Below are 11,983 nucleotides of genomic sequence, written 5' to 3'. Positions count from 1 at the left end.
GGCTTTAATATGCAGCTCCCCTCCCGGGGCCCCCTCTTCTATAAAATTGAGCTGAGAAGGATCCTGGAACTCATCCTTAAGGACGACAGGGAAATTCCCTTTGAAGCTGCCTGGAGGTGAGGAGTGGTGCTGAGGCCCAGAGAGGGCGAGGGACTTGCCTTGGGTAACGCAGCAGCACTGGGACAAGAACCCAGGGCTCCGGCTCCCAGTAAGCTAGACTACTCCAGTTAGATTACTGTATCAGCCTTCTCACCGGTCTCCCTCCCTCCTGCCTCCCCAATCAATCAATCAGTCATATCGATTAAGCCCTTATCGTGTGCAGAGTGCTGTATGAGAGTTGGTGGACGCTGAGTCCGTAAGCCACACGCTGCTGCATGGAAGGTGCTCCTGGAGGGTCGCTCGGCACGCATCTCTCCGTTCTTCGAATCAGTCGATCAGTGGTGTTTACTGAGTGCTTCCTGGGTGCAGAGCTCTGTCCTAAGCGCTTGGGAAAGTGCAACAGAGTTGGTAGCCATGTTACATGGTAGACGTGGTGGTAAGGGAAGCAGCGTGGCTCAGTGGAAGGAGCCCGGGCTTCGGAGTCAGAGGTCATGGGTTCGACTCCCGGCTCTGCCACTTGTCAGCTGCGTGACTGTGGGCAAGTCACTTAACTTCTCTGGGCCTCAGTTACCTCATCTGTAAAATGGGGATTAACTGGGAGCCTCACGTTGGACAACCCTGTATCTACCCCAGCACTTAGAACAGTGCTCTGCACATAGTAAGCGCTTAACAAATACCAACATTATTATTATTATTATATAATAATCCAAATCCCTTCTTCACCCACACCAACCAGAAGCTCCTGACTCAAGGCTCTTCACTAACTCTCTCCATCTTCCCCATCTCCAGTCTTCACCCACTCTTCCCCAACTCACTCTCTTTCCTCTTCTCAAATTCACCTTCCAACTGTGTATTGCACTGGGATTTGCTCCCTCTTTTCACCCTTCCCTCAGCCCCAGAGCACTCACCTATATATCCGTAATTTATTTATATTGATATTAATGGCCGTCTCCCCCTCTAGACGGCAAGCTCCTTGTGGACAGGGAACGCGTCTACCAACTCTGTTATATTGTACTCTCCCAAGCGCTAAGTACAGTGCTCTGCACACAGTAAGCGTTCAGTGAATCTGAATGATTGACCGATTGCTCTCAACTCTCCCTCCTGCATCCCCTCGCTCACATGGCTTCCCCGGTCTGCATTTCCTTCCCCTCTAGAATCAACCGGACCACAGCCCTTGGCATCTTCGAAGCCTTCCTTAAATCCCACCTCCTCCAAGAAGTCTTCCCTACTTAATGCCCAACACTCCAGATGCATCAACCCAACACGTACGCGTTTCATTTCTATCCTCAGCACCGGTCTCTACACTGAACTTCTTTATACAGCGTTTAGTACAGTGCTCTGCCCCAAGTAGGTGCTCAACAAACACCACCGATCGATTGATCGATTGATTAATTTCTAGCCCTGCTCAGCCGATCTCGCGTCAATCATTCGACCAATAATAACGATGGTATTTGTTAAGCACTCACTATGTGCAAAGCACAGTTCTAAGCGCTGGGGGGGATACAAGGTGATCAGGTTGTCCCACGTGGGGCTCACAGTCTTAATCCCCATTTTAGATGAGGTAACTGAGGCACAGAGAAGTTAAGTGACTTGCCCAAAGTCACACAGCTGACAGGTGGCGGAGCCGGGATTAGAACCCATGACCTAACCCTAGAACCCGTGGGAGAGTACAAAGTAGCGAGACATGTGTTCCCTACCCTCAAGGAGTTTATAATATAATGGCGGATGCAGACAAAAATAATTTTACAGAGAGCTGAAATTAGAGAAAGGACTCTGGACATACCCTTCAGGAAGAAACAGCCAAGTGAATGTACAGATAAATATAGAAATAGAAATAAAAATACGCAGATGAGTGTCGAGGAGACAAGTCAAGTACATAAGGGCCAAGAGAAGCAACAGTGGCCTTGTGGGAAAAGCCTAGGCCTGGGAGTCAGAGGACCTGGGTTCTAATCCCGGCTCCGCCACTTGTCTGCTGTGTGACCTTGGGCAAGTCACTTCACTTCTCTGTGCCTCAATTCCCTCCTCTGCAAAATGGGGATTCAATACCTTTTCTCTCTCCTACTTAGACTGTGGGCTCCATGCAGGACCTGATTATCCTGGATCTACCCCAGTGCTTAAGAAATATCACCGTTACTATGATCATTATTGTTATTATTACTATTATTAGTGGGCGTCGGCTGGACACAGCTATGGGAATTAATGGCCAGATAGCAAAATGCGGGGCCTCAGCAGAAGAGACGCTGATGGGACAGACGCTCTTGGCCAGAGTGAGGCTCGAGCCCAGAATTTCTCAACAGAAAGGTTTTTTTCCGCCCCACACTTGAAAAGCGAGTCGATAACCACGGCGGCCCAGCCCAGGAGACTCTGGCTGTCCTTCACCCTGTAGTCTGTAAGCTCACTGTGGGCAAGGAGCGTGCCTACCAACTCCGCTTAATTATCCCAAGTGCTGATTTCGGTGCTCTGCACACAGTAAACTCTCAATAAATACCACTGATTGACTGATTCAGGATGGTTCGGTGCTGCCTGACAGAGACACCCGGGAAGGAGGAAGCATTCTGGTCATTCATTCATTCCATCGTATTTATCGAGCGCTTGCTGTGTGCAGAGCGCTGTACTAAGCGCTTGGAATGTACAATTTGCCAACAGATAGAGACAACCCCTGCCCAACAACGGGCCCAGGTCATGTCGGGTGGTTGCTGCTGGGGTGAATATTTATTGCTATTTTGCACTCTCCCAAGCGTTTAGTGCAACAGTAAGCCCTCGATAAATACGATTGAATGAATGAATCTGCTCCCCATCGTGGCTGCGCCACTCCGCTCCCTCCTCTTCTGACTCACTGTGAGGCTGGGGGATGGGGAAATACCCAGCGGACTCCTTTTCCCCAGGCGGAGAGGCCGGCTCCTCAAACACCCTCGCTTTTGGGGTACAGAAACTGTCTTTCTGGCTCCTCTCCGGAAGGCACCCGGAAAACAGCTTCTTGGGTGCGGGGAGTAATCGGTCAGTGGTATTTTTGGAGCACTTACTATGCGCAGAGCACTGAACTAAATGCTTGGGAGAATTCAACAAAATTAACACAGTAATAACTGAGGTGTTTATTCGGCGCTTCCTATGAGCCAAGCCCGTGCTAAGCTCTGGGGTAGATAGAAGCTCATCAGATCTGATGCAGTCCGTCTCCCACGGGGGCTCACAGGTTAAGTAGGAGTGAAAAGAGGCATTGAATCCACATTTTACAGATGAGGTAAGTGAGGCCCAGGTAAGTGAAGTGACTTGGCCAAGGTGGCACAACAGGCAAATGGCAGAGGCAGAATTAAAACCCAGGGCCTTCTGACTCCCAGACCCAGGCTTCTACTGCTCAGCCACGCAGAGAAGTCAGAGTGGTAATTATCGTAATCATCTTTTCCCACTCCCTTCTGCGTCATCCTGACTTGCTCCCTTTATTCATTCCCCCCTCCCAGCCCCACAGCACTTACGTACAGATCCGTCATTTATCTGTTTATATTAATGTCTGTCTCCCCCTCTAGACTGTAAGCTCGCTGTGGGCAGGGAATGCGTCTGCCTACCGCTATATCGTACTCTCCCAAGCGCTTAGGACAGTGCTCTGCACACAGTAAGCACTCGATAAATACGATTTAGTGAGTGAATGGATGACAGCGGTAAAATGGCCGGCTTGAGGTCACACCGCAGATGCAGGGCAGAGTCGGGATGCAAATCCCGGCCTCCTGAGTCCCAGACCCACCGCTCTTCCCGCCAGCCCTCGCTCCTCCAGGAAAAGCATTCTGACCCCTGGCCCAAAGCAGGTGAGGTTCGCTTCTGCCTAAATTCCTGGCTCTTCCTCCCGGGGTCGGGGGGCAACCCCACAGCCGTGAGAGGGCCACTTGGCAGCAGGGAGACTGCCCTTTCGGCCCTGGCTCGGAAGGGGGGACGAGGCAGGGGGAGGAAGGTGCCGCCGATATCCCCTGACGGCTCCCCACGTCGACCCAGCTTTCCTGGAATTTGCCCAGCTATCGCAGGGTATCGGCCAACCCTGAGGGAGGTATCAGACCTGATATCCTTCTAGAAGGAGCGAGGCGCCGCAGTAATAGCGACAAGAACAATAATGCGACCTCTCCAAAGTGCTTTCTCATCAAGGATCATCCCGTTTTGTCCTCGCTCCGTCCCCGGGAGGGAGAGGCGGCTATTACCATCCTCATTTGAAAAAGGAGGAGGAGGAGGAGAAGGCAGCTGGGGTCCAGAGAGAGGTGGAGTGACTAGCCCGAGGTCACCCGGAGAGCCCCAGGACTGACAGCATCTGACTCTCCTGGCCCCACCAGCGGCAGGTTGGCGGCAGCCAGCGGTGCCCTCGAGGGCTCGGGTACTGCTGCTGCTGGGTCAGTTTGACTTCCAGGTCTGGGATCTCGGGCAGGACGGGCCGGCTCCCTCTTGGGAGGCCAGAGGCAAGTTATTCCCGTTGCCCAGGCAACGCGGTGGCCGCTCCGTCAGGAGACGGGGAGAGAGGGGAGGAGAGGCGCTCGGTGAGATTTGGCGAACACGGGGGGTTTTCCATCTTCGATGCATTTTCATGCCAGGAGGTGACATCTTGGAATACACACCTACACAAGCACACACCCATGTGAAAACACAACCACCCCCCCCCCCCCAAAACACGCACACGCACAAACTGCTAGCTGGGCAGTGTCAAAGCAGCCCCTTCCCACCCACAGCTCCTCCTCTCAACACCCCTCCCCGCCACGGTCCATTTCCACATTTCTCTGATTAATCCCCCACCTTCCCAGTCATTCCATCCCTTCAAGCCCCCTCAGCATTCGAGTGTTTATTTCGTATTGATTTATTTATCCACTTGTGGGGCTCTTTGTAACTACTCTTACCTAACTATGCTATATTTGTCAGTTTTTATCTCCTGTCCTCCCCGTGAGACCCTCAGCTCCTCAACTGGAGGGATCGTGGCTTTCACTTCTGCCTGCCCCCAACCCCCCCAGGACCCAGTACGGTGCTTGGCGCAGGGTAGGAGTCCAGGACAGTGCTCTTCACATAGCAGGAGGCCAGTGCAGTGCTCTGCACACAATAGGAGTCCAGTCCAGGTCTCAGAGCACACTAGGGTTCCAGGACAGTACTCTACTTCCTTTAAGCCCTCGGTACACTGATCTGCAAACAGTAGTTGCCCAGTACAGCTGCCAGCTCCTCGGTGGTGAAGTAGGCTGGTGACCCACTCCCCCAGCAGGTTAGAGCTGGGTGGGAGGGGTGAAACGGTTGTTCCTGCCCTTCCACCCTGTGGCCATCTGGGCTGGACTCCGGGCCTCGCTCACCCCGGGGCTCCAACCAGACCCCAGAGCTCCCTAGTGGGGCAGGAGAGACCCCAGATGGGGGACCCCGTTAGCTCCACTCAGCCTGCCTGCTTCACCCTCCCCTCCAACCTCACTTACCTTGCCCACCCCCAACGCCCCCATCCACTTCCTAAATTCCTCCCAGTTGGCCCCTGGGGCTGAGGCTGGCTTGTGGTGGCCATAGGAGAGGAGAATTAACAAATGGTGCCAGAGGTAAAAAAAAAAAAAAAACCTTGAGATTTGAGTATTTTTCTGCAGATGAAGGCAGGGGTGGTGAGGGGGCTGAAGTTGGGGGGGGGGGGGGGGTTGTTGTTTCTCTCTGGCTTGCAATGCATATTCGTGTTCATGAATCTCCATCTCATTAAGGGATTAAAGCATCATTAAATACAAAATGGCTTTTCAGATGGATCACCGGGCCACCTGGTTCTCACCCTGCTGGCTGTCCCCCCCGCCCCTGCTCCTCTCCCCTCCTCTCTCCCCATTTCTCCCCTCTTTCTCCCTTCTCTCTTTCCCCTCCCTTCCCCATTTCTCTCCCCCCGCCCCTCCCCTCCCCATCCTCCTCCTGCCCCCTCTCTCTCCCCTTCCTCCTCTTTCCTCTGCCTCCCTTCACCCTGGCCCTGCCGCCACCACTTCTCCTTCCTTTTCTACCTTGTCCTACCCTCTCCTCCCCCTCCTCAGTCTCCTTTCCCTCCAACTCCTGACCCAAGTGATCCATCTCCTTTCACAGAGCAATTTCCAAACTGAGCCCGTTTGAATCAGGAAATGGCAACTCGGGGATGGGAGAAGGAGTGGGGAAGGAGGGAGACAGAGACAGGAGGAGAGGCAAAGGGAGATGTGGGGGGGGGAGGGCAGGAGAGGGTAGAAGAAGCAAGAAGGAGGGCGAGAAGGCCTGGGAGAAAGTAGGAGGGTTGAAGAGGAGAGGAAGGAGGGAGTGGACACTGCCGCTCATAGAGGGGTTCAAGACTGTAGACTGTAAGCCCCCTCTAGGCCGTAAGCTTGTTGTGGGCAGGGAATATGTCTACCAATTCATGTTATATTGTACTCTCCCAAGCACATAGTACAGTGCTCTGCCCCCAGTAAGCACTCAATAAGTAGCACTGATTGATTGACTGACACCCCAGCACCTTCTCATCTTTCCATTTTCTTCTCCTAGTAAACCTCCCTACCATCCCTCGCACTGAACTCTCCCACCTCTCTCCAACCTGGAACTTCCTCCCCATCAACCCGCTGTAAGCCCCTTTAGACTGCAAACTCCCTGGGGGCAGGAAATATGTCTACCAACTCCATTGTAGTGTACTCTCCTCAGGGCTTAGTACAGTGCTCTGCACACGGTAAGTGCTCACTAAGTAACATCGACTGATCTCTCCCCACCTTCAAAGCCCTCTTCCAAGAGGCCTTCCCTCATTCATTTCCGGTCACGGCCCCTCCTCGACAGCCTCCGGACTCACTGATGGATTTTTTTTTACAGGTAATTCCTTCCTTCTGTTTGTACCGTTAGTATCAGAGTGTTTTTTGCCTGGTAAATATTTGGCAACTTGCATCTACCCCCTTTAGAACCTAAACTCTTTAAGGAATGGGGCAGTAACTTTTACTTATGTTGTTCGTTCCCCAAGAAAAGGTAGAAGCAGCTAAGTGAGAAGCAGCATGGCCTAGTGGGTAGAGTCCGGGCCTGGGGGCCAGAAGGGCTGGGTTCTAATCCCCATTCTGCCTCTTACCCGCTGTGTGACCTGGGGAAAATCGCTTCACTTCTCTGGGCCTCAAGTCCCTCATCTGGAAAACGGGGATCGAGAGTGTGTGGCCTATGTGGGACAGGGACTGTGTCCAACCTTGGGGAAGCAGCATGGCTCAGTGGAAAGAGCGTGGGCTTGGGAGTCAGAGGTCATGGGTTCGACTCCCAGCTCTTCCACTCGTCAGCTGTGTGACTGTGGGCAAGTCACTTCACTTCTCTGTGCCTCAGTTACCTCATCTGTAAAATGGGGATTAACCGTGAGCCTCACGTGGGACGACCTGATTACCCTGTATCTGCCCCAGCGCTTAGAACAGTGCTCTGCACATAGTAAGCGCTTAACAAATACCAACATTATTATTATTAGACCAGTGCCGGCCACATAGTAACAGCTTAACAAATATCATTTAAAAAAGCACCCAGGACAGCGCTGTGCATTCAACAGATGCTCAGAAATTACTACTGAAGATGTGCAGAGATGATCAGAGACACCCAATTTGGTCTCTTTCCAACCCCATTAAGAGGAAGCTTTCGGGTCTTGTGGGAGTCCCATTTGGCACGGAGGAGGGGTGAGACCGAGCGTTTGGCCCAGATGGCTGTGGGGTTGGAAACAGCAGCTTCATCCCCTCCACAGCTGGGAATCAGCAGGGCTGGGGGGGCGGGGGGAGGAAAAGGGGGGTGGGGGGGGGGAGAACAGGCACCAGCTCCCATCAACCTCACACGGCCGAGCGAAGTCACGACCAACAAGCTTCCGGCCTCTGAAGAGTCGTTCTGCTGGAGGAGTTAGGGAGGGGCTGTTTTTTAGCTCCGTGGAGGGTGAGGTGCTTCTGGCCCATCGAGCGAGTATTTGAAGGTCGGAGGCTCAGGGGCCAATTACATAGTGAAGTCCTAGAGGGATGTTATAAAATCCGCTCTTTGCTGGGAGGCAGCTCTGCCTGAGGGTAACACCCTCCTGCCTAGATCAGATCCAAGCAAGAGCCCAACACTGGGGTGGGGAGCTGGAGGTGGTGGTTCGAGGGGAACGGCTGTTCTCCCACATGGGCCGAGTGGGAGGGAATTGAATCCTGGCCAGGTAAGACACAGGTCGGGGCAGGGGGGTGATTTTCAAGAAACAAAAACCGACCTAGCACCTTGAATTTGCCTAACCCCTTTGAATCTGTTAATATTTTTCCAAAGAGGGTTCCCATCAGCAATCTCATTTTAGTCTCACACCAACCTGGCAAGGAAAGGAAGGGCTGGCATGAGTATTCCCCTTTCCGCAGGCGATGAAACTGAAGCCCAGAGCGGTGAAGTCACTTGCCTGAGGTCACACACGTAGTTGTGACGGCCCCAGGATCCAGAGCCTCCGGTCTGGGAATCCACGGGCCTCAGATGGTAAGGAAGGTAAGCCATCACCTTAATAAATGCCATTATTATTAGTATTAGTGCCTTAAGGCACCAGGTCGGGGTGGGGGGTGGCGGTGGGCCCAGAGGGGGTGGCCACACAGGACTTTTCAGCGATGGCAGCCTCCTGGCCTTTCTCAAAGAAGGGAACTTGCATTCATTCATTCGGTCGTATTTCTTGAACACTTAGCGTGTGCACGGCACTGTAATAAGTGCTCGGGAGAGTACGGTAGAATAATATACAGACACTTTCCCTGCCCACAGCGAGCTTACAGTCTAGAGGAACTGTTAGCGGAGAGTGAGCCGGGAGTCTCAAAACCGAGTTGCCTGACTCTTGTCGGCCACTGAACCTTCCGGTCCTCTTCCCTCCCGGATCAGTCCGTGGGCCCGAAACCGAGGGTCATCGTGGCCACAGGAAGAGAGGGAATAACGTTGGCCACCAGTTTGGGTTCCCGAGGAATATCCCTACCCAGAGGCCTTTCCAAACCTGAAAGATACCCCCCTCGCCCCCACAAATACACACCCTGGGTGCCCTCCACCCCTTCTCATCACCAACATCTTCCCGGTTGGCTTAGGGATTGTATGACTACCTCGGCGAAGACCTTCCTAGATCTCAGATCGAGGGAAGGAGGAGGGGGAAATAAAGGGAAGAATAGAACGCGTGGAAGGGATTTGTACGGCCCCCGCGCCGAGTGGGTGAGAAAGAGGCAAGCTATTTATTCCTGTCGTTATGATAATTATTATCGTTATTACCATCATCCATCTCTCCGGCAAAGCCACGGGGGGAGAGGCGGTGCCCGGGGGAGGCGTGGTGACGTTTGGAGACATCTGAATTTGCAAGAAGAAGAAAAAGGAAGCCTAGCACCTTGAAGTTGCCTAACCCTTTTGAATTTGTTAATATTTTTCCAAAGAGGGTTCCCATCAGCAATCTCATTTTAGTCTCACACCAACCTGGCAAGGAAAGGAGGGGCTGGCATGAGTATTCCCCTTTCCGCAGGCGAGGAAACTGAAGCCCAGAGAGGTGAAGTCACTTGCCTGAGGTCACACTGCTCCCCGCACCCACTCTTCTGGGGTCACCAAACCACAGCCCAGCCCAAATTCATAGCCCACCTAAAAAGAAAAACCCCAAAAAACCCTTTCTCCCACAGGAGATCTTCCATCTGCTCCCAGTAGGCCTCTAGCAAATGCTGTTGTTGACGATGGTGATGATGAAAAAAGCACGGGTCTGGGAATCAGAGGACCTGGGTTCTAATCCTGGCTCTGCCACTTGACTGCTGTGTGACCTTGGGCAAATCACTTCACTTTTCAGTCCTTCGCTTTCTCCATCCGTAAAATGGGGTTTCAACCAATGCCTGCTCTCCCTCCTACTTAGACTGTGAGTCCCATGTGGGACAGGGACTGTGTCTGACCTGATTAACCTGTATCTACCCCTGTGTTTAGTAATAATAATAATAATAATAATAATGTTGGTATTTGTTAAGCGCTTACTATGTGCAGAGCACTGTTCTAAGCGCTGGGGTAGACACAGGGGAATCAGGTTGTCCCACGTGGGGCTCACAGTCTTAATCCCCATTTTACAGATGAGGGAACTGAGGCACAGAGAAGTTAAGTGACTTGCCCACAGTCACACAGCTGACAAATGGCAGAGCTGGGATTCGAACTCATGAGCCCTGACTCCAAAGCCCGTGCTCTTTCCACTGCTCCACGCTAGCTTGCCACATAGTAAGAGCTTAACAAATACAATAATAATAATAATGATGAATAATAATTTTACCATGATCATCAAGAATTTCAGAAAAAATTATCATCCTTCTTTCTCAGAGGAGGAAACCAAGGCCCAGAGAGGTAAAGCGAGTCACCAGAGATCAACCAGCAGTGGCAGACCCAGGGCCAGAATCCTCCCCATTCCCAGATCCATCTGCTTTCAGGATGGAAACGTCCCTTGCCTCTCACCGTCCCACTGCTCTGCTCGATAATCTGGCCGGGAAGGGAAGAGACGCGAAGTCAGGTGGGCAGGTGCGATGACCCGGTGGGAGCATCTCACTTCTCCCCGACCCGGGTATCTCTGAACCTCGGGTAGCTGAATCAGTCAGGCAGAGCGCGGAGGGGAGATGGAGAAGTCAATTACCGGGAGAGAAAACTCCAGGAGAGGTGAAGATCTCCATCAAGGAAGCTGAGTCGAAACAAACAGAGGAGTCAGGGAAAGGCGTCAAACACAAACACAATACTACCCTGGATAGACCGGCAGCCAAATCGGCCAGCTTAAAACTCTGGAGCCCGGTCAGCCCAGAAGCTGCGGTTCTGGGTCCCAAGGCCAAACGCTCGACTCCGAGGGGTCAGGGAGAGCTCGGATAATGCAAATGCACAGATAATCCATGAACCTCCTTTCGGGCCACGTTTCGACACGTCCGGCTTCAACGTCTCCTTCAGCCTGAGACCCTGGCTGAACCATCCTGGCCCGACCCCTCGGTCCGTTCGGCTCGGGACTCCGTCTCCGACAGCGGCGCCGGGACGCCCGGAGGAACCGGGTGCCGGTTGTCCTCCTGGATCCCCGCTCTAGTGGTTAGGGACGGACCATCCGACACCCACAGAATCAAACTCGTTCAAACGCTCTCACGGCCTTCTAACGTCGCTACTCTCTTTCTCGGCCTCGCCCTCTCTCTCTCTCTGTGTCTTTCTTTCCCACTCTCTGTGTCACTCTCCGTTCCTCTCATCAGACCCTAAACAACGCCCTCCATTACTGGGTCGGAGCCCAGGATTCTGTCCCCGATCGTGGTACCAGGATGCTCGGATGACGGCGGCCTTCCTGGACGCCAAACCTCACGGTTACCGACGGACCAGCCGACGCCCCTGGATTTCTCCGGCACGACGGGCCACTTGTCTCGTGCCGGGCAGGGAACGTGTCTAACAGCTCTGTCGTATCATCTCCCAAGCGCCTAGTACAGTGAGCTGCACACAGTGAGTGCTCACTGAATACCACCCATCGATCGATTGACCGACTCGTCTAAGGACCCAGTCAAATCCCTCTGAAGCCTGTTGATCTTTTCAGTTATACGGCTTCCTGCGGGAATGAATTCTATCGGCTCCACCCCCCCCATCTGGGTGAAGAGGTGTTGCCTTTCGGTGATTTCGAGCCCGCCGTCCTCCAGCCCCCGGTGCCGTGGGATTCGGGGAACGGCAATTTCACGTTCTCCCTGTCCGCCCCCTTCGCGACTCCATCAGCTGCGTGCGATCTTGGCGTCTCTCCCGGCTGAAGCGTCCCAACCCTTCCCGTCCGTCCTTTTCCGGAAGCTGCTCCGTCCCCCTGACGGACCGCCCCCCGTGGCCCTCGTCTGGCCCTCCTCTGGCCCCGTTAGGTCCTCCCCATGGTGCGGCAACTAGAGCCGCACGTAGGACTCCAGGTGTGGGTGGGTTGAACCGGCCCTTTGGTTGTGATTTCTATAACCCCGTGCTG

This window comes from Ornithorhynchus anatinus, chromosome X1 (genome assembly GCF_004115215.2).
Source record: "Ornithorhynchus anatinus isolate Pmale09 chromosome X1, mOrnAna1.pri.v4, whole genome shotgun sequence".
Lineage (NCBI taxonomy): Eukaryota > Metazoa > Chordata > Mammalia > Monotremata > Ornithorhynchidae > Ornithorhynchus > Ornithorhynchus anatinus.
This window is presented reverse-complemented; position numbering follows the sequence as displayed.